Source organism: Dama dama, chromosome 18 (genome assembly GCF_033118175.1).
Source record: "Dama dama isolate Ldn47 chromosome 18, ASM3311817v1, whole genome shotgun sequence".
Lineage (NCBI taxonomy): Eukaryota > Metazoa > Chordata > Mammalia > Artiodactyla > Cervidae > Dama > Dama dama.
The window spans coordinates 89,232,313-89,256,524 of NC_083698.1; the positions used below are offsets into that span (position 1 = coordinate 89,232,313).

The window sequence follows — 24,212 nt, forward strand, 5'->3', positions numbered from 1 at the left end:
GGCATGTAGTAAACACTCAAAAAAAAAAAAAAAAACCCCAAACCCACTTTTTATCACTTTAACTTACCAAATGACAAGTCAGCTTCCAACCCTCCTAGAACAGATCTCTAAGGGAGGCAACATATTTCCCTGAGGATATGACATTAACTTTTATAGCTTTAAAGGAGTCATAGAAAAAACACTGCCACCGCCCCCCACCCCCCAAAAAAACCAAAAGATGGCTTGGCTCCATTTTGTTAAATATTGGGAAGTTTTCTTCATCTCTTGCCTCAAACCTTAAAAATAAATATTAAATAATACTACTGGTGCTTTCAGGCAGGCCAACTCCCTTAACCTTTAAACAGAACAAGACTCTCTTCCCCCACATATGGTTTTCAGAGCACCGGGAAGAAACACTGGAAAGGCATCTGTTAGAAGCAGAGCTTTAACTCTTTGTAAAACAGTCTGCGTGCGCCTGTGGGCAGAGCAGAAGCACAGGCTAAGCGGGCCACGGCCCCGCCCAGAACTCCCCCCGCCCCGACACGCAGTCCCTTTTAGGCCCCACCCCATCTCTAAAGCCATAAAAACACTCAGTTCCACAGATTTTTCTTTCAATCATTAGCTCAGGATACAGAAGCAGATCAAAGGAACTGCAAAGATGATCTATAATTTTTAAAAATTCCTTGTCCTTTACCAGTCTTGTAAGTCCATCCAGCTAAAATATGTCTTTGACACCAAGTTCAATTATTAATGACAAGACAGAAGAAATCCATAAAACATTCTGACTCTCAGAAGGCTTTCTCATATGCACTTTACATTTTCAAATGGCTTATAGTGCTGCACCTGTTCATTTCTCTTCAAATGACTTCTGCTTTTTTTTTTAAACAGGCAGATAATCACATTTATTTAGTCCAGGACTCTCATACTCTAAACATAAAGTTGCAATGGGCACTATAACTGGCTTAACATAGAAATCCTCTGCCATTAAATATATCCAACTCCAAATGCATGCAAGAAAATTGGGAAAACAGTCCTCAGATATAGCACTGGCTTTATCTAACACAGAATCAACAAGCTCAGCCTTTACAGCTCTCAAAATACTTGGTTTAAATTTCTCAGCCATTTCCTACAGAATATGAACAGTGATTAAGTCCTGGACTTTCATCTCACTCTTCCAAAACCATTCATCTGTGCTCAAGTTCCAACAGAATTTTTTAAAAAGAGAAATCCTCACCAAAAATCAAACCTAGGACCAGAGCCATCATCTCCAGCAGTAAGCAAACAGTCTAATTCAGATTATTAACCTGACTTTTGTTTTGAAAGCTAAAGGGAAGTAGCTTTTCTGTTTTAGATTTCATTCCTGGGGGAATGGAAATAGATGCAAGATTTCAAGGTTATACAGTACACACAGAGTACATCCTGTCCACTTGCCTAACATACTCCTAGCATGCTTAGAGTTAATTGCCAAACCATCTGCAAAAGTCTCCTTTGCTCACTCTCACATGTTGCCCACAAATTCAACATTACACTGTTTCATTTTGTTTATTTTAGAACAGTCACCTTGTAGCCAACTGATCCAGCCTATTTCTGCTGCCAAGGTATTAACATGCATTGCACTTGCTAAAGGCAGTAAGTAAATAGGATAGGCCCAGCCCCCATCCTGAGGACAGACCCTCACACCCCTCTCTTCCCTCACCCATTAAAGTGTGTGTGTGTGTGTGTGTGTGTGTGTGTGTGTCCGCGCATGCACGCGCATGTTACAGGCTGGGTGGGTGATGGGAGGATGAGGCTGAGAGAATCAACACTGGGGGGTTCTGAGACGAAAGACACAGGCAGGATAACCGGGCAACACAAACTTCTGTCTAGTTCTTTTAGTCCCAGGTATGATTCCCTCAATTAGAGCTCTCCTTGGATTAAGTCCTAAACTAATAAAAAGCCTTTTTTAGAGATCTCATGGAGGGAAATGGGTATTTTTAGAGTATCAAGTAGCTAGGAAAAACAACAAAGACTTTGCACTGTAAAGTTTAGAAAAGTTATTTTAGGTATCTACTTGCATATGATTTTCCTAAATTAAAAATAACATCTACGCAGTAGTCAGTGTTGACCCAGCATCTCAAAGAACATACCTCTACTTAAAACAAACACAAGTGTGACATTTATTACGAGTGCTAACTGTTCTATGCTAGATATTTAACATTTATTCTTTTAAGGGATGGAGAATTTTAAAATACAGTTGCTCTCTCTAACCCGGTCTCTAAAATCGTCCTATTTAAACTAGGTGCTGGCAGGCCTCAACTTTCACGCCTTAAAGCAAGACAAATGCTTCTATGAAATGCTACTATGAAAAAGAAATGGCAGCTGAGGGATGCCAAAAGCAGACAGGACCTCAGAAAGACCTCTCATATCATCTATACACGCACAGAGTTGATTGACAGAAAGCACTCAAGCTTTCTTAAGGAAGTTCTTTCAACTATACTCGTATTTGCTATGAAGTAGCGAGCGCAGTGAAGACTGAAAATATCACCATGAAAGATTGTCCAGAACCACAAATTCCTAAAGCTACCAATTCTATGCAAACCTATACCTATTTGACGATAGAAAGAAAATACCATGAAGATCGTTTGCTGTCCCACTTAAAACCAAGCAGCGTGGTTGAGAGCGAATGCATCACATGCTAGGCTACAAATATTTCTATTCTGGAAAGCAAATGACCAATTCCAGTTCGGAGGAAAAATACCACTTTCTATCATCTGTTTCAAAAGGCAGTAATAAATAAAGAGCCAAGCTGATGAGCCTGAAACTGAAATTAAAAGCAAAAACCAGATTAACTTTTAAAATACAAAAAATTCATTTTAGACTTAAAAAAAAAAAAAATCTCCTATTTAATACCCTACTTAAAACTTTCACTGACGCCTGTGAATGCAGGCAGTGCTCAGCTCCTTCAGCCTGCCCACAGGTCCACAGCTTCTCCTCTCCCTCGGCCGCCCAATCCTGGGACTCTCCACAGTCATGAACACTCAGTCAATTCTCTGAATGACTGGTTTTACACCTCTTATGTCTTTGCCTAGTTCCCTCCTCTCCACCTGGAATGTCCTTCAACTTTCATGTGCTGTCTGAAAATGCCTGCTCATCTTTCAAGGCCAAGGTCAAACTTTCTTCAAGACCATGCAAACTGTTGGAGTGCAACAACAGCCGCCAGTGGGCTGCATGCTGCTCCTTCCTCTGTACGCCTCTGCCACTCACAGGCTGGCAAAGCTCACCTCTCTCTCCTAGGACAGAGAGGCCATGCCTCTTCTCTTGGGAGCATCTCTACTGCCTTTGCAAAGGGTCTGACAGAAAAGGAACTCAAAATGTTTGATTAGAAAACAGGCTGAGAAAACCCTGGGATACCCTTTCACATCCAGTAGACTGGCAAACGTTAGAAAGCCAGACAAGTGCTGGTGCGGGTATGAATAAACAGGAAGTCTCACAGGCTGCTGAGATGTAAAGTTTGGTACAACCACTTCCAAGAGCAATTTTTTCATGTCTGTCAAAGCTGAAGATGTACACCACTAAGAGCAGCAATTCTGCTTCAAGTTATACACACTGAGCCATTATCTGTCAAATGTAGAGCCTGATTAGCATTTTTTAAGAGAGGTATCTCAAGGTTTTGTGAGTAATCACTTTTTCAGGGTAAATATTATTACAAAAGGAAAGTTTCTGTTTTATATATATGTGTGTATATATATATATATACATTTATTTATATACATGCTGCATCTCATTGCAAAGTACATTTCTTATTGTGTTCAATAAACAAAAAAGCCTGATAGTGCCCTAGAGAAACATATGTGGTCAAAAAGATTCTCACAAATGTTCTTTACAGCACTATATATAGTGGTGAGAAACTGGAAATAACCTAAATGTACATTAACAAAATGGATAAGTAAAATATGGTAAATGCATGCAACTTTTACAAATGAGTTACCGGAGACCACCAAAGACGCATGCCTCTCCCTGACCACTGCAACAGCAGTAAAAGTACCAACAATGAGAATGATGATTAGTAGTAAATATTATAATGGAAAAAAAGTGAGTTACAAATGAAGTAGATCTACTCCTGTCAACATCAAATCTCAAAAGTAGTAAGTACTGATATCACTTATTTAAACATGCAAGATAATGCTACATATTTATGGACATATACATATATTAGAAAGTCTTTTAAAATGATTGGAAAGATAATTCAAGAAAGTTGCTACCTCTATTTCATGGAGACAGGGAAGTGAAATCCAGGAGGATTCCAAGGGGGAGTGAAAGTAATCAGATCTTATTTCTTTTTAAAAAATAAATTTTCTGGGGAATTACCTGGCAGTCCAATGGTTAGGACTCTGTACTTCCAATGCAAGGGCACAAGTTCAATCCCTGGTCAGGGAAACTAAGAACCCGCAAGTTATCAATCAACCTTCTGAAGCAGTAAGGCAAAATGTTAAGATCAGACAAAACTGGGTAACAGATCCTCTTTTACTATCATTCTCTTATTCCTCATATTTGTTATGGTACTCAAAAAATTTCATCATTTTAAAAACATTCTTAAATGAGCAAATAAATAGAATACATCAAAAGGGAAAAAAAAAGGCAATCTTGTAAATGTCCTGGTGTTTACAGCTTCAAATCAATACACATTCTACATTTTTCCTTAAAGCTAGCATTTGAATACTTACAGATCAGACACTGCATTAAGCCTTAAGTACAGCCTCACTTAACTGATGCAATGGCCTCTGCGGCAGTCACTATTAATTTTTATTAGGATGACCGCATCACTGCCTCTGGCCTTTAATCTCGAGGGTCCAACTGTACTTACCATTCCACATTTTCTGAGGGCAGAAAAATGGATTAATCTATTTCTTAAAGATTTTAATATATAACAAATCAAAAGGGTTCCTTCTGCTCAACTTTCAGTTAATTCAAAGAATATACTTCAAAATCATACACAACCGAAAATTTACTAAAATGTATCCTACCTTTGCAGTTTTTTGTAAAAACTAAATATATGTACAATGAATGAATGCTAATCTAGGTTCCATTTGGTTGCTTTGCTTTAAAAAATCAATTCAATGAATATAGGTACACGTCAAGTTCATTCTATGTAAATTGCTAAATGTTTAGAAGATAAGCAGCTGTAACAGCCACTTTAAATTCTAATTTAAATGTTGAATTTATAAATTATTAGAATGTCTGAAAAGTATTTTCCTTACTAGGATAGCATTGGTTTTAAAGTAATCTTTTGGCACTTTGTCTTTTTAATACTGTTAAATTATTTAAAGAAAAAAAATATGCCTTCTTACTCTGAAAATGAATAAACAGTCTCATTACTTGAATATTTCCTCCATGGAAGTTACACGATTTAAGTGCAATTATTGTTAAAATTATTTGATGTGATAATGGTTCTATGGTTATATAGGAAAAGTCATGACTCTTTGAAGATGTATGTTAAAAGCAGTTAAGCTCAAATGCCATTATTTTTGCAACTTAGAAATGATTCAACCAAATATATATAATTACATGCTGCTGCTGCTGCTGCTAAGTCACTTCAGTCGTCTCCGACTGTGCGACCCCATAGACGGCAGCCCACCAGGATCCCCCGTCCCTGGGATTCTCCAGGCAAGAACACTGGAGTGGGTTGCCATTTCCTTCTCCAATAATTACATATTTATATATAAATATATTTTTATAAAATATGCTATATATCTATATTAAACATATAATTATATATTTATTAGTTATAAATATATAATTAAGCAAATATGGCAAAACACTTATTGTTGAGTCTAGTGAGAAGGTATACAGAATTTGTTTATATTCTTCCACTCTTGTTTATCTGAGATTTTTCATAGTAAACTACAATGAAAAATTTCCAGTCAATACCTGCTGTGCAAACTTAATCCTGCCAACATCATGCAATTCTATCTGAATTACCCGTTATCAATTAACAACCAGAATATAATGAAGTTTTACCTGCTTTTGTAGTTTTATTCACAAAAATGTATAGCTGAAAGAAAAAATATCTACAATGTAGCTAAATTCAAGGCATACCAGTATATTTTAACCAGTAAGTATTACTGACAACCTAGAATTGGTTTCATAGTATTACTAGTCATTATTTAAGGCAGCGTGGACAAGTTTAGACTCTTTTTACGTGATTAGAAGTTATGTAGCAATTTAGAAAAATCATAAAACTGACAACCAATTTTCTCAATCACATTTCCAATAAGCCAAAATTTGGTAAAAGGATCTATAATTTAATACCTTGGTTTCACCTATCAGTGAAAATATTCCTAAAAGCAATTACAGATATGAGTTGATTTATATTAGATAGGACTGGTTCTAAAACACGGCTGCATTCTCAAATATTGTTCATAACACCAAGGATCAGAGAACAAAGATGAAAGAAATTTACTGATTGAAACTACATTAACTATTTCAAGAAATTCTAACACAGGCCTTCTCCCATCTGCTACACCGTATCACCTCTCAAAGTACACTCTACACAAAAAACAAAACTGAAACAAGACATGAGGTGACCACAAGCTTCTCTCCTAAAACATACAATGAAAGACACACTCACCCCCTGGACAAAATGAGTGTTCTCTTAACTTGGCTGCGCCCATCATCAATGAAGGACCATAACCTCTTGCCTCAATTTCATCATCTACAATAATGATAACAGCTGCTTCATTCACAGAGTTGGTCAAAATTTGACTTAAACATGGTAAACTAAGCACTTGTATTCTCAGGTAAATAGGTGATGAGTTAACTCTGAAGAGAGTCTGAATAATTACATTTTCATAATACTTCAACTAATTCCAAGGATCCATTTCTAGAAATGAAAGAGCATTTAACAGGCTTTTCCTACACAAACTTAAGATTAAATGCAGGTTTCTAAATATGAAGCAACATTTTACTACCGTATTTCAAAGTCAGAAATGAAGATGTCAGGGTTTCCTAATTCATAAAAGCCCTAGTAAAAATTCATACCAAGAAAGTACTAAACTGAAAAAACTTACTTATTTTTGCTACCCATATCTGCAAAAATAGTAAGATTCAAAATAAGATTTTAAATTTATGCTATAAAGCTATTTTCAACTCTCTAGTCCCTAGAAGGCAATGCCAGGTATACACACGGCTGTGAAGGCCTTTCACTTCCTTCACATGTATATACATACATACACACACAGTAAGAGTTATACACAAAATGCCTTCAGATAAAATCAAAGTATTCAAGTTGCAAAGACTCAAAATGTCTAAGCCAACTCCTTATTTGATAGGTGAGGAAACAGATATATCCCAGAAGAGCACGAAAGGTACATTTCACAGCAAGAAGCAGCGGAGCCAAGGGCAAGAGCCTTTCAGGCAGTCATCCTTCACACTAACATGCTGCATCTCCTCCACCAACCTCCCGTGACCACACTCCCAAATTAGGTCCTCTGAGTGAAAGTTTGAAGATACCAGCTAAATTATAAATGAAAAGTGTCAAGTGAATGGCTTTTCTTCTTTAATGCCCAAGTAAATAATTTATCATACAATCCCAGTCCCCCAACAAAGCAGAACCTAGAAGACATGGAATAAGGGTTAAAAGATCAATTTTTGTGAACCAAAATTCAAGGTATGGAAAACCAAGCCTAAAATGATAATGCTCTCAAATATGTATGAAAGAAAAAAAACTTAGCATTTACTGTGCCAAACACTGCTGGTTTCCCAACCCAATACCTATTCTCCCCTTCTTTCTTACTAATAAAATTCTGACTTTATTAAAGTGTAGTAAAAAAAAAAAAAAAGTAGTTAAAAAGCAGTGTTTCCCAGCCTCCCTTGCAGCTATAAGGTTGGTCAGTTTACATGTTGTGCCTGGGATATAAGAAGTGCAATTTGTTGGAAAGGATGTTCAGAAAATCTCCTTGGAGTTCAAGGGAAGGGGAAGAGCTGTCTTACCTAGTTCATATCCCTTTCACCTTGTTCACCCCTTTCTTCCTCCTCTTGCATGAAACATTAATGTGACAATAGGAAGACCCCTTAAGGAAGTGAGCCACACACAAAGACAGCTGGGGGGAAAAAAAAAAAAAAACAGAAGGAAGCTGGATCATTGCCAACATCAACCCTGTCCTTATCTGCCAACCTGCTAACTCTATGTTACAGATACATTATTTTAGATCTTTTACTAGTATGCATGCATGTGACATCGCTTTAGTCATGTCTGACTCTGTGCAATCCTAGGGAATGTAGCCTGCCAGGCTCCTCTGTCCATGGGATTCTCCAGGCAAGAATACTGGAGTGGGTTACCATGCGCTTCTCCAGGGAATCTTCCAGACCCAGGGATCGAACCTGCATCTCTTATGTCTCCTGCACTGGCAGGCGGGTTCTTTACCACTAGCGCCACCTTAGCCAATTACAATTCCTGTGTTAACTAAGCAAATACACAGTAAACACATTTACAAACATTATTTCAAATAATCCTTCATGCAACTCTATAATGTATTTTCTTCACTTTTTGGATAAGGAAACCAAATGCAGATGCAAATCTAAGTATGTCACTGAAACCTACAGTCATCCCACTGTAATTTTTCAAAAGTAGTACATATCTGGAAAAGTATATGCATTTCAAAACATTACCTTAATCATTCTCATATAACATGCCATAAAATCCATGCATTCCCTTCTAACACCATTAAAATCCTGCCAATTCATGATCAGATTTCAACAACCTATGTGTGTAAATTCTTTTTACCAAGAGTCCTTCTTGGGTTTACTAAAGATGAGAGATCATACCTCTAGCAAGTATCAGGTGTACCCTACTGGTTCCACAGTGTCCATTAGATGATAAAAGGTTAAAAAAAAAAAAAAGCTCAGCCAAAGATATGGGAATACCAGACTACCTGACCTGCCTCTTGAGAAATCTGTATGCAGGTCAGGAAGCAACAGTTAGAACTGGACATGGACCAACAGACTGGTTCCAAATCAAGAAAGGAGTACGTCAAGGCTTATATTGTCACCCTGCTTATTTAACTTATATGCTGAGTACATCATGAGAAATGCTGAGCTGGAGGAAGCAAAAGCTGGAATCAAGATTGCCATGAGAAATATCAATAACCTCAGATATGCAGATGACACCACCCTTATGGCAGAAAGTGAAGAACTAAAGAGCCTCTTGATGAAAGTGAAAGAGGGGAATGAAAAAGTTGGCTTAAAGTTCAACATTCAGAAAACTAAGATCATGGCATCCAGTCCCATCACTTCATGGAAAATAGATGGGGAAACAGTGGAAACAGTGGCTGACTTTATTTTTTTTGGCTCCAACATCACTGCAGATGGTGATTGCAGCCATGAAATTAAAAGATGCTTACTCCTTGGAAGAAAAGTTATGACCAACCTAGACAGCATACTAAAAAGCAGAGACATTACGTTGCCAACAAAAGTCCGTCTAGTCAAGGCTATGGTTTTTCCAGAAGTCATGTATGGATGTGAGAGCTGGACTATAAAGAAAGCCGAGCACCGAAGAATTGATGGTTTTGAACTGTGGTGTTGGAGAAGACTCTTGAGAGGCCCTTGGACTGCAAGGAGATCCAACCAGTCCATCCTAAAGGAGATCAGTCCTGGGTGTTCATTGGAAGGACTGATGTTGAAGCTGAAACTCCAATACTTTGGCCACCTGATGCGAAGAGCTGATTCACTGGAAAAGACCGTGATGCTGGGAAAGATTGAGGGCAGGAGGAGAGGGGACAACAGAGGATGAGATGGTTGGATGGCATCACCGACTCGATGGACATGGGTTTGGGTGGACTCTGGGAGCTGGTGATGGACAGGGAGGCCTGGAGTGCTGCGGTTCATGGGGTAGCAAAGAGTCGGACATGACTGAGCGACTGAACTGAACTGAATTCACCTTATAGCAACTCATATAATCCTGATCACACACACTGCACTCTAATATATACATATTTACAGTGACAAATGTACAGCCTCTGATCCTTTCATCAATCTAAGCCACCAACCACCTGCCATCCCCACAGGCGCCTTTTTGCTTATTTACCTCCGGTCTCTATGACATTCAGCTTCCTCCTTCTCTAGCAGACTTAACTCCTCACTTTTCCAGGCTCTAACTCTCTTTTTACACTTATTTTTAAGAATACTATTTCTAAATACCTTTATATCTTCATATCATGGTCCTATTCATTATTTATAGACATAGAATTAAACAGAGGCACTGGAGAAGGAAATGGCAACCTACTTCAGTATTCTTGCCTGAGAAAGCCCATGGACAGTCTGGCAGGCTGCAGTCCATGGGGTCACAGAGTCACAGACAACTTAGCAACGAAACCAGCACAAACAGAGGCACAAGGTTAATAATAGAACCTAGTAATTTATCTTTTACTAGAATTATTTAACAGAACAGAAAATGCTCTAAAGATGAAGAAATGAGTATCTGTACCTCACAGGTCCTCATGAAATCATGCAGAATACAAATTAACAGTCTTCAGACTTAGAGTAACAGATGCCAGGGCTTCCCTTGTGGTCCAGTGGCTAAGAATCTGCCTTGCAATGTTGGGGACATTGGTTCAATCCCTGGTCCAGGAAAATTCCACATGCCGAGGAGCAGCTAAGTCTGTGCGCCACAACTACTGACGCCCACACTCCAGAGCCTGTGCTCTGCAACAAGAGAAGCCACAGAAATGAGACGGCTGTGCGTGGCAACTAGAGTCGCCCTTGCTCACGGCAACCAGAGAAAGCCCACGCAGCAACAAAGACCCAGCACGGCCAATAAATAAATAAATATGTAGATTAAAAAAATACAGATGCCAAAAGTAAACTTGTAAACTTCCTCAAGCTTCAGTAAATAGATTAAGAAATTTTTAATTGAAAAAATTTTTTAAAAAACCTTAATTCTGCTACTCTCCTTCATTCATTTTTAAGAGCTACACAGTAAAACCTTCCAAAGCCCGCTTTACAACAGAAATGAAAATAACTCAATACTCACCACTGTGGTCCAACATTATGATTAAACAGAAAAACAAAAAGCTTTATATATAAAAAACAAAATTAACACCATGTCTTACATTTTATTTTAAAAGCCTGAATTCTAGGATTATAGTCTTCCAGCTTGGAATAAAGATACCTGCTTTACAAATGGAATATTCTGACAATGGACCCATTGTCAACTGCCCATAGTCAACTCTGCCCGATAAAAACATTTAATGCATCATACCCTGAAGCCCAAGAAGTAAACTGCTACCCAATGTGTTTCCTCATCTCCACACAAGCACTATCTTATTTCATGACATCTATGACACACCAAGAAAGAAAAGAGCTGACAAACTGACTCACAACCAATTCTAAGACATCTCAAAGATGTTAAGGGGAAAAAAAATGCCTTAGAATCTATGAAGTACGGTGTAAACCTGACATTCTTTGCTAATATAAAAACACTTGCCATCTTCACACACCTATTTTCCTTCTTGGGTAAATGTGTATTTACATGGTTTACTGTATAATTCAATTCAATCTGATTCAAATATGTTATTAAAGAACCTACTATTTTGCCAACGCTATACTAGGTACAAATAAAACGCATCCTAGGCTTTACAACAACATGACAACTTCTCTATTGACACACGTCTGTTAGGGTAGCAGTTCTCTAACTTTTTGTTCTTAGCACCCTTTTCACTTATAAAATTGATGACCCTGGACTACCTGGTGGTTCAGTGTCAAGAATCTGCCTGCCAAAGCAGGGGATACAGGTTTGATTCCTGGTCCCAGAAAATCTCACACGCCACAGAGCAACTAAGCCTGTGTGCCACAAATACTGAGCCTGCCTGATGCAAATACTAACGTCTGTGCGGCCCAGAGCCCATGCTCTGTAGCGAGAAGCTCCCACAGGAGAAGCCCACGTAACACAACTCGAAAAGGCCTCTGTACAGCAACAAAGACTCAGCGCAGGCCAAAAAATTGAAAAATTTTTTAAAAACTAAAAAAAAAAACTGATGACCCCCAAAGAGCTTTTTTGGTTTAAATATCTACTGATATTTATCATTTAAAATTTTTTAAACATTAATTCATTTAAAACTACTAATAAATCTTATGGATGTTAACATCATTTTTATGGGAAAAAATTTCAAAAAAAATAACAATTTAGCAAATCTCTTTAATGTCTAGCTTAATAGAAGTGAGCTGGATTCTAAATTTGCCTCTGCATTCAACTTGGTACAGTATGTTTCAAATGTAGTTAGGAGACAGAAGAGTAGTTTAACAGATTTTTCAGAAAATTCTGAACATTCTTCTGGTATTACACCTAAACTTGACAAGTGGTAGATTCCTAAAGGCTACCTGCAATGTGGAATCTGAAAGAGTACAAATGAAATTTTCACAGTTACATTAAAATCCACTGCTCTACTTTGCATTTGAAACAAATCTTTTACCCAACACATGACTTTCTATCATGCACTGGCCATTTAGAAAATACTGGTTTAGAAAAGAAAAAAAAGAAAAAAAAAAAGAAAGAAAATACTGATTTACTGACTTCTATAAATCTTCTCAACATTGACACATTTCATCACACAACATCAAAAAAATCACGTTACTATCACCACTGATCCCATCAGAAATGTCTAAGTATTAGACAACTGTCAAGCATGTGGTGCAGATACAAGTTTTTCCAAATTCTGATATTCACTTTAAAGCCTATATTATTATCACTGGCAACATACATCATCAGCTTTGCTTAAAGTGATGGGCTCACTTTGTTCCTTTCTGAGAAAACATATGCCACACATCCAAGTCTGAATAACCAGTTTGTCAGTCAGTCACACTTTCAAGTTCAAATGGTGTTCCATTAAAAAAAAAAAAAAAAAAGCAGGTAGTTTGGCTAGCAAGTCACCTATGTGCTTTTTCTGGAAACCACCACCATACTTTCAGTATGCAGGAAAAGTGCTCCCCATAACACAACAGAATACACCACCTAGAGAGACAGGTACTTGAGAGTTAAAAATCTGAGTAATTGTCAAAATTTCGAGTACCTGTTTTGATAAGTTACTCCTTATCAAGAGCATGTTCAAGTGAAAATGCCTTTTTTAAAAACTGTAGATGTATGGTGGCGAAAAATATGCCAACCACTAATACGGTTTTGGTGTGCTACAGGTTCGATGGTGGGGGCGGGGTGGTGGTGTCATGTGGCCTGCAGGATCTTAGTTTCTCCACCAGGGACTGAATCTGCACCCCACTGGATTGCTAGAGAAGTTCCAAGCCTTTCATAGTTTAATCCATTATTGGTTTTGGCCTTGCATCATCAGTATGAAATACCACTACTGAAAAAAACAGAAAAAGGCAAAAAAATTAATTAATGTAACTATGAAACAAGTTTTTGCTTTATCATCTCCCTGAAAGTATCCTGGGGATCCCCAGGCAGGCAATTCTGGAACCTCTGTGTTAGAGAATTCAAACGACTGAAGAACTTACCAAAAACCTAAGGAGCAAAAATTTGTTCTTCCCTTAGAGCCTGTGCGTGCACACAGAAAGAAAAAAAAGTATACTCATGTGTATATACAGTTTAAATATACCATTAAACCTCAAGTTCTGCATTTGTAAAATGAGCTTTTAAATATCTCTCTATAACAAAGACATAGAAGCAAATGCCCAGCAAATGAATGGATGAGGATGTGGCATACATAACACAATACTACTCAGCCACAGAAAAGAATGAAATGACATCTGCAACAACATGGATGGACCTAGAGATCATCATACAAAAGAATGACACTAATACATGTACTCACACATGATATCACTTAACAGGTGGAATCTAAAATATGACACAAACGAACTTATTTCCCGAACAGAAACAGACTCATAGGCATAGAAAACAAGGTTACCAAAGGGGAAAGGGTGTGAGAGAGGGATAAACTAGGAGTTTGGGATTAGCAGATACAAACTACCATATCAATATATAGCATGGATAAACAACAAAGTTCTACTTTATAGCACAGAAAACTATCTTGGGATAAACCATAATGGAAAAGAATATGAAAAAGTACACACACACATATGTAACTGAATCACTTTGCTGTATAACAGAAACTAACACAACATTTTAAATCAACTATACCTCAATAAAAAGGATTTTTTTTAAATCCAACTATTACAAAGTATTCCTTCCATGATCCTGCCTAATTAAAAATAGGCCACATATAACTTTTACAGCACGCGTGAGCTGTTAAAGCACTTCTTAAAATCTCCTCTTTCCTCACAGAGTATGGGTAAAAGGTAAAAATAAATACAAAATAAAGGTCCTCAACGAAATCCTGAACAGACCAACAAGTTCACGGTATCAAATATTAAGACAGTAAAAGTCATCTCTAGAACTACTAATTTGTAAGGGAGAACTTGAGACAATTTATAAAGTACAAAATAAGAGTACTAATAAGCTAAAGGATATGATGAGTTTAAGGTATTCTATTTCACAAACGGAGAAACCAAAGTTTCAGCTGTTTCTTTTCCCAATCTTAAAAATTTCCTTTTATCTTAAATAAAACCAGCAATCAAAGAATTTTTAAAAAGAACTCCTCGGAAAATGCCATTTAATAAACTAAAGTATTACCATTTGGGACAATTTCAGAACACAAATACATATTATATGTGGAAAAATGAACAGTGTACAGAAATGGCAGATGGCACCTGCACATAAAAGAACTTCAGTCCTCATCATGTGAAGGAGATCTGCCTCCCTCCTGTGAGATTTCCATATTGTTTCTATATAGAAACAATGTTTAGTCTAAAACTGATCTAAGCAAGGACTTGGTGGAAACCTGTGGTATATTACTTATCAGAATTCATTGAACAGGTGTTTCCTGAGCACCTACTTCATATGCAAGGCTGAATATGTGCTAGAAGGGACGAAAGCATGAGAAACTTTCATGGGCTCCAGACCTGTCACTAGAAGGACTTAATGCTATCATCTCAGCACTTTCAACCAATCTGTGCAGCTCATAAAAAGTGGGTCATAACATCTCAACGCAATGCTTCTAACAGAATAAATGTGAAATATATTAGAATGAGAAGTAATGTGTTATAAAACAAGTATCAGGGGATAAGAAAGGTAGAACTGAGGATAGAACAGGGCAGCTGTATAAAATTCAGCTACTTGCTACTAAGAGTTTTTTGTTTTTTGTTTTTTAAAGTACAAAAGCGAAACTGGAAAAACAATTAAAAGTTATTATTAGCTCTGGTCACAAAAAAATGGCTCACCAAGGTGAATGGATAAACTGTGGTACATCTAGACAACAGATTATTATTCACCTCTAAAAAGAATTGGGCCAAAAAGAGACATGAAGGAAACTTAAATGCAAATTGTTAAGTGAAATAAGCCAATCTGAAAAGCCTACCTACTGTATGATTCTGGAGAAGATAAAACTAAGACTGTAAAAAGATGAGGACTTGCCAGGGGCTGGGATAGGGAAGGAAGAGTGAACAGGAAGAGCACAGAGGATTTTTAGGACAGTGAAAATACTCTGTATGATACCACAGTGACAGATACATGTTGTTATACACGTGTCCAAACCCACAGATGCACAACACTGAGTGCACCCTAGTATAAACTTTGGACTCTGAGTGATAATGATGTGCCAGTGTAGGTTCATCAACTGTAACAAATGCCCCACTCTGGGAGGGGATACTGATAAGAGGGGAGGCTGTTTATGAGTGGGGCAAGGGGATACAGGAAATCTTTGTACCTTTCCCTTCAATTTTGCGGTGAACCTAAAACTGCTCTAAAAAAATATTCTTGGGAATTCCCTGCTGGTCCAGTGGTTAGGACTCTGCACTTTCACTGCCAAGGGTGATGGTTCAATTCCTGGTCAGGGAACTAAGATCCCACAAGCCACTCAGCATGACCAAAATGAATGAATAAACAAACAAAGAAACTTAAAAAAAAAAAAAAAAAGGCCTTCCAGGGTACTCAAACTTAAGAAAGTGAGCAAAGAAAAAAGGAGTACAAAAGAAAGAACCAGCTGAACATCTGCCCAGAGTCATCAAACCAGTAAGATGTCACTAAGTGTTACACCACTGCCTCTTAGCACTGACATGACAAGCAGGTGCTGGCATTAAGGTCAAAGGTCTAAAAATGCACCACCAGAGTTACTGAAACAATAAACAGCTGGTTACAAACACTTCTGACTTACATGCGAAAAACCCAGGCGTCCTCATGAGTTGAAACATAAATTCTGAACTATTTTCTACAGTCTTAAAATAATTTCTTACCACTACAAATATTACAATATTTATAACTAGCAAGATATTTACCATTAACATTCAGTTTCTACCATTCTTCCTCACTATCTTCAAAGGAAGCCCCTGAGAGCTAAATACTTTAGCTTAACTTTTGAGCCTAGAAATCAAATGGGTTTGGTCAAATTTTAATATCTCATTATTACTTTTTCAGAAGTCACCTACCCAATAACCTCAACTATAAATATACTCTGCTCAAGAAAACAATGTATTGTAAATACTTTAAGACTTTTATCATATGAAAATCAGTGTTATTCCTAGGGGAAAAGGAGAAAACAGCAGCAACAACAAAAAAAAACAGTCAAAATACACCAAAAACTGTCAAAGTCAAAGTCAAACAAGTTCTCTTAATTAAAGAAGTAAAGATTCAATTGCTTTGAAAATTCTCAAGAAGTTCTATGCAGTTTATCTTTCCATAATAATTTAATTTCTGGGTTAAAACTTTCAACTATAATTATATCAAAGTTTTCATTGAAACTACAAATAGAAGTGCCAAAAACAAGAGAAAAAGATCAAAATGGCGAAAAATACACCCCTTTAAGAGAGAATAAAATGTTTCAATCGGTCAAAATAAGGACCCTTTGCTAGAATTCACAGCTAATAATATATTATTTTTCTAAGTTAACTATATAACTAGTTAACAACAAAAAGATATACAGAATGTAATAACATTTTATCACTATCTCACACCCAAGTTCTCTTTCTGATCTAAAACTCAAGATGATAGAATTTCTTGAGTTATAAGGTTTTTAACTAACACCTTTGCAACTCATCCTAAGTTTATCTTCATTTCCACATGTTATTCTAGATCTAAAAACAGCCAAATGTTGAAAGATAAATTTGCCATGCAAATTGCTAAATAACCAAACCCACTAAATCCGTGCGCTCCAAGACCACATTCTCATATATCTACATCCCATTTTATTTTTTGAAAAAGGCAGTACCACTTACACTCCACTCAAGAGTAAGTTCTGTACAAAATCCACCAATAACTGAGATTAATGCACTATTGTGTTACAATCAAAAGTCAAAAACAATTACTCAAAAAAACAAAACAAAACAAAAAAAATTACTCCCTCTAGGAGGTGAAGCCTAACTCCTCTGGCCTCCTTGACAGTCAGCTAACACTTGGTAAAGAATCCACCTGCAATGCAGAAGACCCCTGTTCAATTCCTGGGTCGGGAAGACCAGCTGGAGAAGGGATAGGCTACCCATTCCAGTATTCTTGGGTTTTCTTGTGGCTCAGCTGGTAAAGAATCCACCTGCAATGCAAGAGACCTGGGTTCAATCCCTGGGTTGGGAAGATCCCCTGGAGAGGGGAAAGGCTGCCCACTGCAGTATTCTGGCCTGGAGAATTCCATGGATTGCATACTCCATGGGGGTCACAAAAAGTTGGACACGGCCGAGCGACTTTCACTTTCACATTGGTGACTAGCTTCTGAAGAATAGAATACAGAAGGGGAAAACAGTAACTTTACAGTGGAGAAACTTGGCAAGTGCAACCTAAGCCAAGCGGACCAAAGTTAACACCACCAGTGAGGTCACGAGGACATAGGTACCCCCCCATACACACCTCACTGGGATAAAAAGGGCCCTTCACCTCTGCCGTATTCTTTCCAAACCCCACAAGAAGTTTGGCTAAATTTTAATACCTCACTATTATGAGGTCTAACCATGAGGAGAAAAAAATCAGATAGACTGGAATTGGACACTCCAAAAACTGCCTGACCAGTGCTCCAAAACAGTCAGGTTCATGCAAAACAAAGAGAAACTGTCACAGACTAGAGAAGGCTAAGGAGATGTGACCACTAATACAGAAAACCTGCAACAGAAAAAAATATGTTCATGGAAAAACTGGTGAAATCTGAATAAAGTCTGGAGTTTAGTTTATAGTAACATACCAACATTGATTTCTTAGTTTTGAAACACGTGCCTCAGTAATATAAATAACACAGGGGTAACTAGAATTGGGTAGGGCCTAAGAACTCTCTGATCTTTGCAACTTCTCTGTAGATCTAAAATTATAAGTTTATCTTTAAAAATAAAAAAGCTATCAAAACATTAAGGCAAATCAGTAGAAAATAAGAAGGGCAGCTTACATCCCAAGTCTTCTGTTAAAATCACCCCAACTTATAAAAAAACTAAGTATCTAAAGTGTTTGCACATCCTTGACCGTCTTGAGACTAATAATTAAAATTACCATAACACAAAGCAAAACTGAATGACTACAGACACTCAGTTTAAGTATCAATAAAAATGTTGGCAACTAAATTTTCTTCAACAGACATATCTTCAATACCTGGAGAGTATTAAGACATAAAGGTGTCTATAAGCACTATTATTTCCACTTCATTATTTTGCAGAATGCAAGGTATTTCAGTAATGCATTTGTGGCATTATAACAGAAATATCTCTATGTCAAAATTTAAACTATGATCTGAAAAAAATAAATAAATAAAGGACAAAGGTAAAAAGATATTTAAATGCTTAAATACTGAACTGTCTCAAACTCTTATGGGATCCTATCGTGGCTCTGGGCATATTCTTTTACTCAATTATACCCACATTCCCTAAGTTTACCTTTTAAAATCTGAAATATAATTCAGGTAATTAAATACATAAAATTTTGAAAGGAACAGCATGCTGCCATTCTATCTTGATAAAAGCTTCCATAAATCAGGTACTTTTTACAAGGCTTACTTTCTTCTAAAATTATTGACAGGGCACATACAATTCAGACATCTCAAGAATACCAAATACAACGCCATCTACTCTACTGTTGTAAAGAGGTATCAGAACATTTATACTAAAACCTATTTAAGTCAAAATTTTCTTTATGATATACTCATAAATAGGATTAACTGAGGCACTGGGCTATATACTGCTTTAAATCTATTTTTCATGTAATAAATGTGACTATAAGTAGCAAAACTGATTTCATAAGTCACAGATGAAAAGCAGATTCCTTATGTCAACTTTGGCTTCTATTTTTTCTATCAATAACAAAAACAAAGTTACCCAAGTTTACTCTCCTAGTCTGAAGAAGTATAGCCAAGCATTAGTATTTCTCAAAGTGTTACCTAAGGCCACAAATGATATTGCCTAAAAAGAATACAATTATTACTTTCAACTTTCAATTACAAGGAGCCCTCATATTTAAAAAGGGCTTTGGATACTATTATCTGCATTCCAAGTTTTCTCCAAGTAGAAAAACAGGTTAAAATATCTATGAAAGTGTAACATCTACTAAAATTTAACTTCAAATAATAAAATGCCATCAGAACTTCATCAGAGCTGACAAAACACTCTAAGAATGACATTTGAGAACTAAAACAGCCCGAAACTGACAGACTAACATTGTTACATTTTACTCAATTCTTTCAAATAATAAGCCCCAATTTAAAAGCATAAATCATACACTAATTTTTGATTCTATAAAAAAGATTTCTATTTCCCATTAAGCAGAAAAATAAGACATGTATCTCTTGTCAGTTAAGATAATCCAGTTCACAGGCTTAAGCACACAGATCAGACCAACCCCCAAAACGGAGAATAAGCACAAGTTGATATGGTATTTTCTTAGTCATTCTTTGAGTTACAAGATGCAAAGGGGGCAACCCAATCCCCTGGAGGTTCAGAGGTTAGGATTCCATGCTTTCACTGCATGGGGCATGGGTCTGATCCCTGGTTGGGGAACTAAGGTCCTGCATGTCCATGTGGTGTGGTCAAAAAAGAAAAGATGTAAAAGCACTAAAATTTAATCCTGGGAGTAAGCTCCCAAGGGGCAGGAGACCCCCATTTACCTTGCCTGAAGAGCACAGGAGGATGCTGAGAGGGACCTCTAGACTTCCTACCTTGAGGACTTAAATAGTTAGCAGCTCCTGAATCTCAGAAACACTGGCCAGATTGCATAAAACCAGTTAGAAAAACCAAATTCTCTACACTGATGAGAGATGAAGATCTTTAAAGTGTAAGAACTCAAGATTAAGGTGCCAAGTTCCACCATGTCTCACTTCACTGAACAGAGTTAGGGCAAATCTAAGGCACAGCCTATTTATACCGGAGAATGGGTATCAAAGTTGTAAACTACTATATGATTTTAGCATAAGTAAGTTCAAGTTTGATAAATAAATGCCAAATTGCACAAAGTGAAACAGGCCAAGTATATTCTGATTTTCCAACTTCTAGAAAAAAGAATCTGACTTTACTTCTACTTTTAATTAAGGAAATACCTTCTCTCCAAAGGCTTATTTGTGTACTTTCCTGCCAGTAAATTCAGCTCTTTTGTCTGATTTCTAGAAATTAGTCACAATATAAGAGAGGCACACTAATAGAAAACAGACATACAAAATGAAATATATGAAAAGAATTTAGTCTTTTTCAGTCACCAATAGTCTTCCTGATATGTCACTGTTAACATAGTATAAAACCCTTAGCTAAAACTCAAACAAAGGAAAAGCCACATTAATTACTCAAAGACTGATAGAATCTGTCTATTCTAGTTTAAGAGCCTACAGAAAGAAAAAAGCAAGTAAATGTTCACAAGGAGGTGAAAGACTCAATACAGGTACACTCAAATATACATCATTTGATAATCAAAGGCAGCATTCAAGGGTGGCCTTTCTTCACTACCAGAAGAAATGGGCAGCAATCCAGGTAATGAGACTAAAGAACACACTTAAAGGTCTACTTCCTCTCCTCCTTCCATTCATAAAATAAACCTGACTTAAAAGAAAAGTATTTTGTTTTTTGTTTTAATTTCTGAAGATACAAATGAATAGAAAAGCAAAATACAGGGTTTGTTTTTTTCTTATTATTAAGATGGTGGCTCTGGTGAACTGAATGAATTAACTGGTAAAATCAACAGATGCTAATAATGCCAAAATCGAGTTGTCAAGATCAGTGATTCTGTTATCAAATACACATTATGTTCTACATTTTAATATATTTAAATATACCCAAAAGCGACATTGAGATGGGTCATCAAATTAAGATAAACAGTTAAAACTCCTCTCACCAGAAAACACCACAAGCATTTAAAATACATTTCCCTTCTGTGTTCATCCATTTCAATGTAAGTTTGCAATAAAGACCCAAAATGTCTAAGAAATTCATGGGATGATTTCATTGTAGGAGCCTTAATCTGCATTAATGATGTGACCAAGTTCCAAATCCCACTTGTAGGACTCTCAAGGTGACCATTTGTTAGTGAAAAAAGCAAATTCAGTCTCTTTCCTTTCGAATGAAATAAAAAGTATGACCTAGTTTCAAGCTTTGTTGCCAAGGAGACTTATTAATTTATTTACAGATTTAGATTAATTGATTAGCAAAGGGTACTAAACATTCAGTAGTCTGTAAAACCATAAAACAATGTAGGTAACTATATTACACCTAGTGATCTGTTATGAACACAGTTCTAACCAAGTCAACTTTCTACAGACAGACACTACAATGGAAATGTTTACTCAAATCTTTGAATTAATCAATCTTTCAAAACTGTTTATACAACAGAGTCAATAGATTAAAAAGCAAAATTTAGATAACCAAAGTTATACTGAACCATCTGAATGAAACAACTAAATCACTAAGCTGAGTAGTAACCCAATTGCTTCTGAAGTAACATGAACCAGGCACACACTGTATCTAATTTTCTATTTATATTACATCAACTAAGATGTTATCATCCAAGAAGCCTTGAAAAGCATGCATGATAAAAACATAATACACAGAAAAAGAAACATTTTGCCTAATACTAAAACCAAAATGCACAATTTACAATATTAATAACAATTTCTCATATAGGGAGTATCTCTTACTCTGATACATAATGCCTTCTTAAAAGTAGTTTACAAGTTGGAAACCAGGAAGTTGAACAAAAGTCATAAAGATTCCATTTCCTATCAATTAAATAATATTCTGAATCCCTAAATATGGTTTCTCCAAGTGCAACAGCCCAGGTACCTTTTGAGAGCCCAAAGACAGACCCATCAATCATCCCTGTCCTCCTGAAAAAGTACAGCCAAGCCTCTCCACGTCACATGGCTTTCCTATGCCTTCCTGGCTGCTCTGAGGGACAGGTCAAAAGATCAGTAAGCACCTATTCAAACCACCCACTTGATGCCCTAGATACCTAAAAGGCAGGGTAAGGCGAAAAGGATCCTTCACCCCTCATGAGCATATAACTGCCCCGTGGGACTTTCCACCACCTGGGTCTTAAGGATTTGGGTTCTGTTGGGCATGGGGAGGTGCCACCACAAGCACCAGCCTGCGAACAACTGCCAGCTTCCAAAGCATCCGATGAGGTACAGAGAAAAAATTATAATAACCACAGCACCCACATAAAAATATAACAATTCTTCTCATACCCCACCTGAGAATTACCAAGGTAACAACAGCCTATCAAAAGTACAGACTGACTTGCCTGTGTTTCCAAAGATTTCTACACTGCATTTAAATTACACTTTGGCAATCTGGAAATAATACTAATATATATGCTCAGGGCACCATCCTCATGTTTGAGGATTGAACCAAAGTCCACCCAGTGAATAAACTGTCACTGACTCCAACATAAAATAGGTTGTCTTTATTCTTGGTAGCCAAGCTAAAAATTCCAGTTGTCAGTAGTTAAGATGTTAATTTTTTGAGCAACAGGCATATAAACTAGTATACATTCAAATGTTTGTGATGTATAAAAATGTGATAGTAAAGCAACATCTAATTTTTTATTATGGCAATGTCTATTAATTAACTTATCAAATCACTTACAGAGGATGCCAAAAGTTAAAAAGCAAAACAAAAAAACCCACTATTTTGCTAAATATTAACTTTTTAAAAAAGAGTCCAGGAAAACATAATAAGGGATACCCTCTTAGGATCTGTTTCCAGTTCTGCCACTGGGTTCCTGTTGGTTCTTTTTATCTGAATTTAGTCCATAGGAAGGGGCTTCCCAGGTGGCCCTAGTGGTAAAGAATCCACCTGCCAATGCAGGAGATGCAGGTTTGATCCCTGGGTCGAGAAGGTCTCCTGGAGTAGGAAATGGCAACCCACTCCGGTATTCTTGCCTGGAAAAGTTCATGGACAGAGGAGCCTGGTGGGCTACAGTCCATGCAGCCACAAAGAGTCCGATGCCACTGAGCGACTAAACGCATACACAGTCCATATGGCAATTTAGACCTTAACAGAGTCCTACATAACTATTTGTAAACTGGAGGTGCTAAGTAAAACTAATGTTAAAAAACTTCTTATCAATACTTTACAAAAAGCAAGAAAAGGGTACCATCAACAAAGATGGTGCTTACCATCTCACAAAAATACAGTCTTGTTAGCAAATGCAAAAATAAAAGTTATTTGTGACCATATTTCTTGAAGTACGATTTCAAAGGGCCACAAAAAAAATATTTCACAACGAAAATTTAACTAACTTTGAATAGGGGAAGGGAAGGGCAGCCACAGAACTAGCTTTGACAGAGTTAGGTTAGAAATCAGTGTTTAGGCTTATGTTATTTAATGGGACTCCTTTAAAAAACACACAACTGAAACAAGAGCTCAATGCCACAACCATCACCATTTAACTTTTTAAATTCGAGCAACCTGTTATAAAGTTAAATCTGTATCTACCACATGATACAGCTATTCCACTCCAATATATTTACCCAAAAGAAAAGGAAGTGTACAAGTTTTACTTGTAATAACCCCAAAGAGAAAACAACCCAAATGTCCACAAAGGGGGAAGGCATAAACAAATTATGGTAGAGCCATAAAATGAAATACTACTCAGTGGTTTTCTAAAAAAAAAAAAAAAAAAAAAGGAAAGAACTACATGATAACAAGGGTGGATCTAAAAAATATGAGGAAAGAATTCACACAGAAGAGTACACAGTATATGATTCCATTCATATAAAATTCTATAAAATGCAAAATAATCTACAGTG

The 24,212-nt window shown here is 36.8% G+C and overlaps 1 protein-coding gene across 6 annotated transcripts in view; it reads right to left on the reverse strand.

Moving 5' to 3' along the window:
• UBE2H (ubiquitin conjugating enzyme E2 H) overlaps positions 1-24,212 on the reverse strand; it is a 98,242-nt gene that overhangs the window by 67,144 nt on the left and 6,886 nt on the right. The window contains exon 1 of one of the 6 annotated variants that reach the window (XM_061165787.1): positions 4,327-4,344. The exons of the other annotated variants lie outside the window; for them this stretch is intronic. The gene's annotated coding sequence lies outside the window, so the exon portion shown is untranslated. Of the gene's footprint in view, positions 1-4,326; positions 4,345-24,212 lie in introns of those variants that run through there. 6 annotated transcript variants of the gene reach the window in all.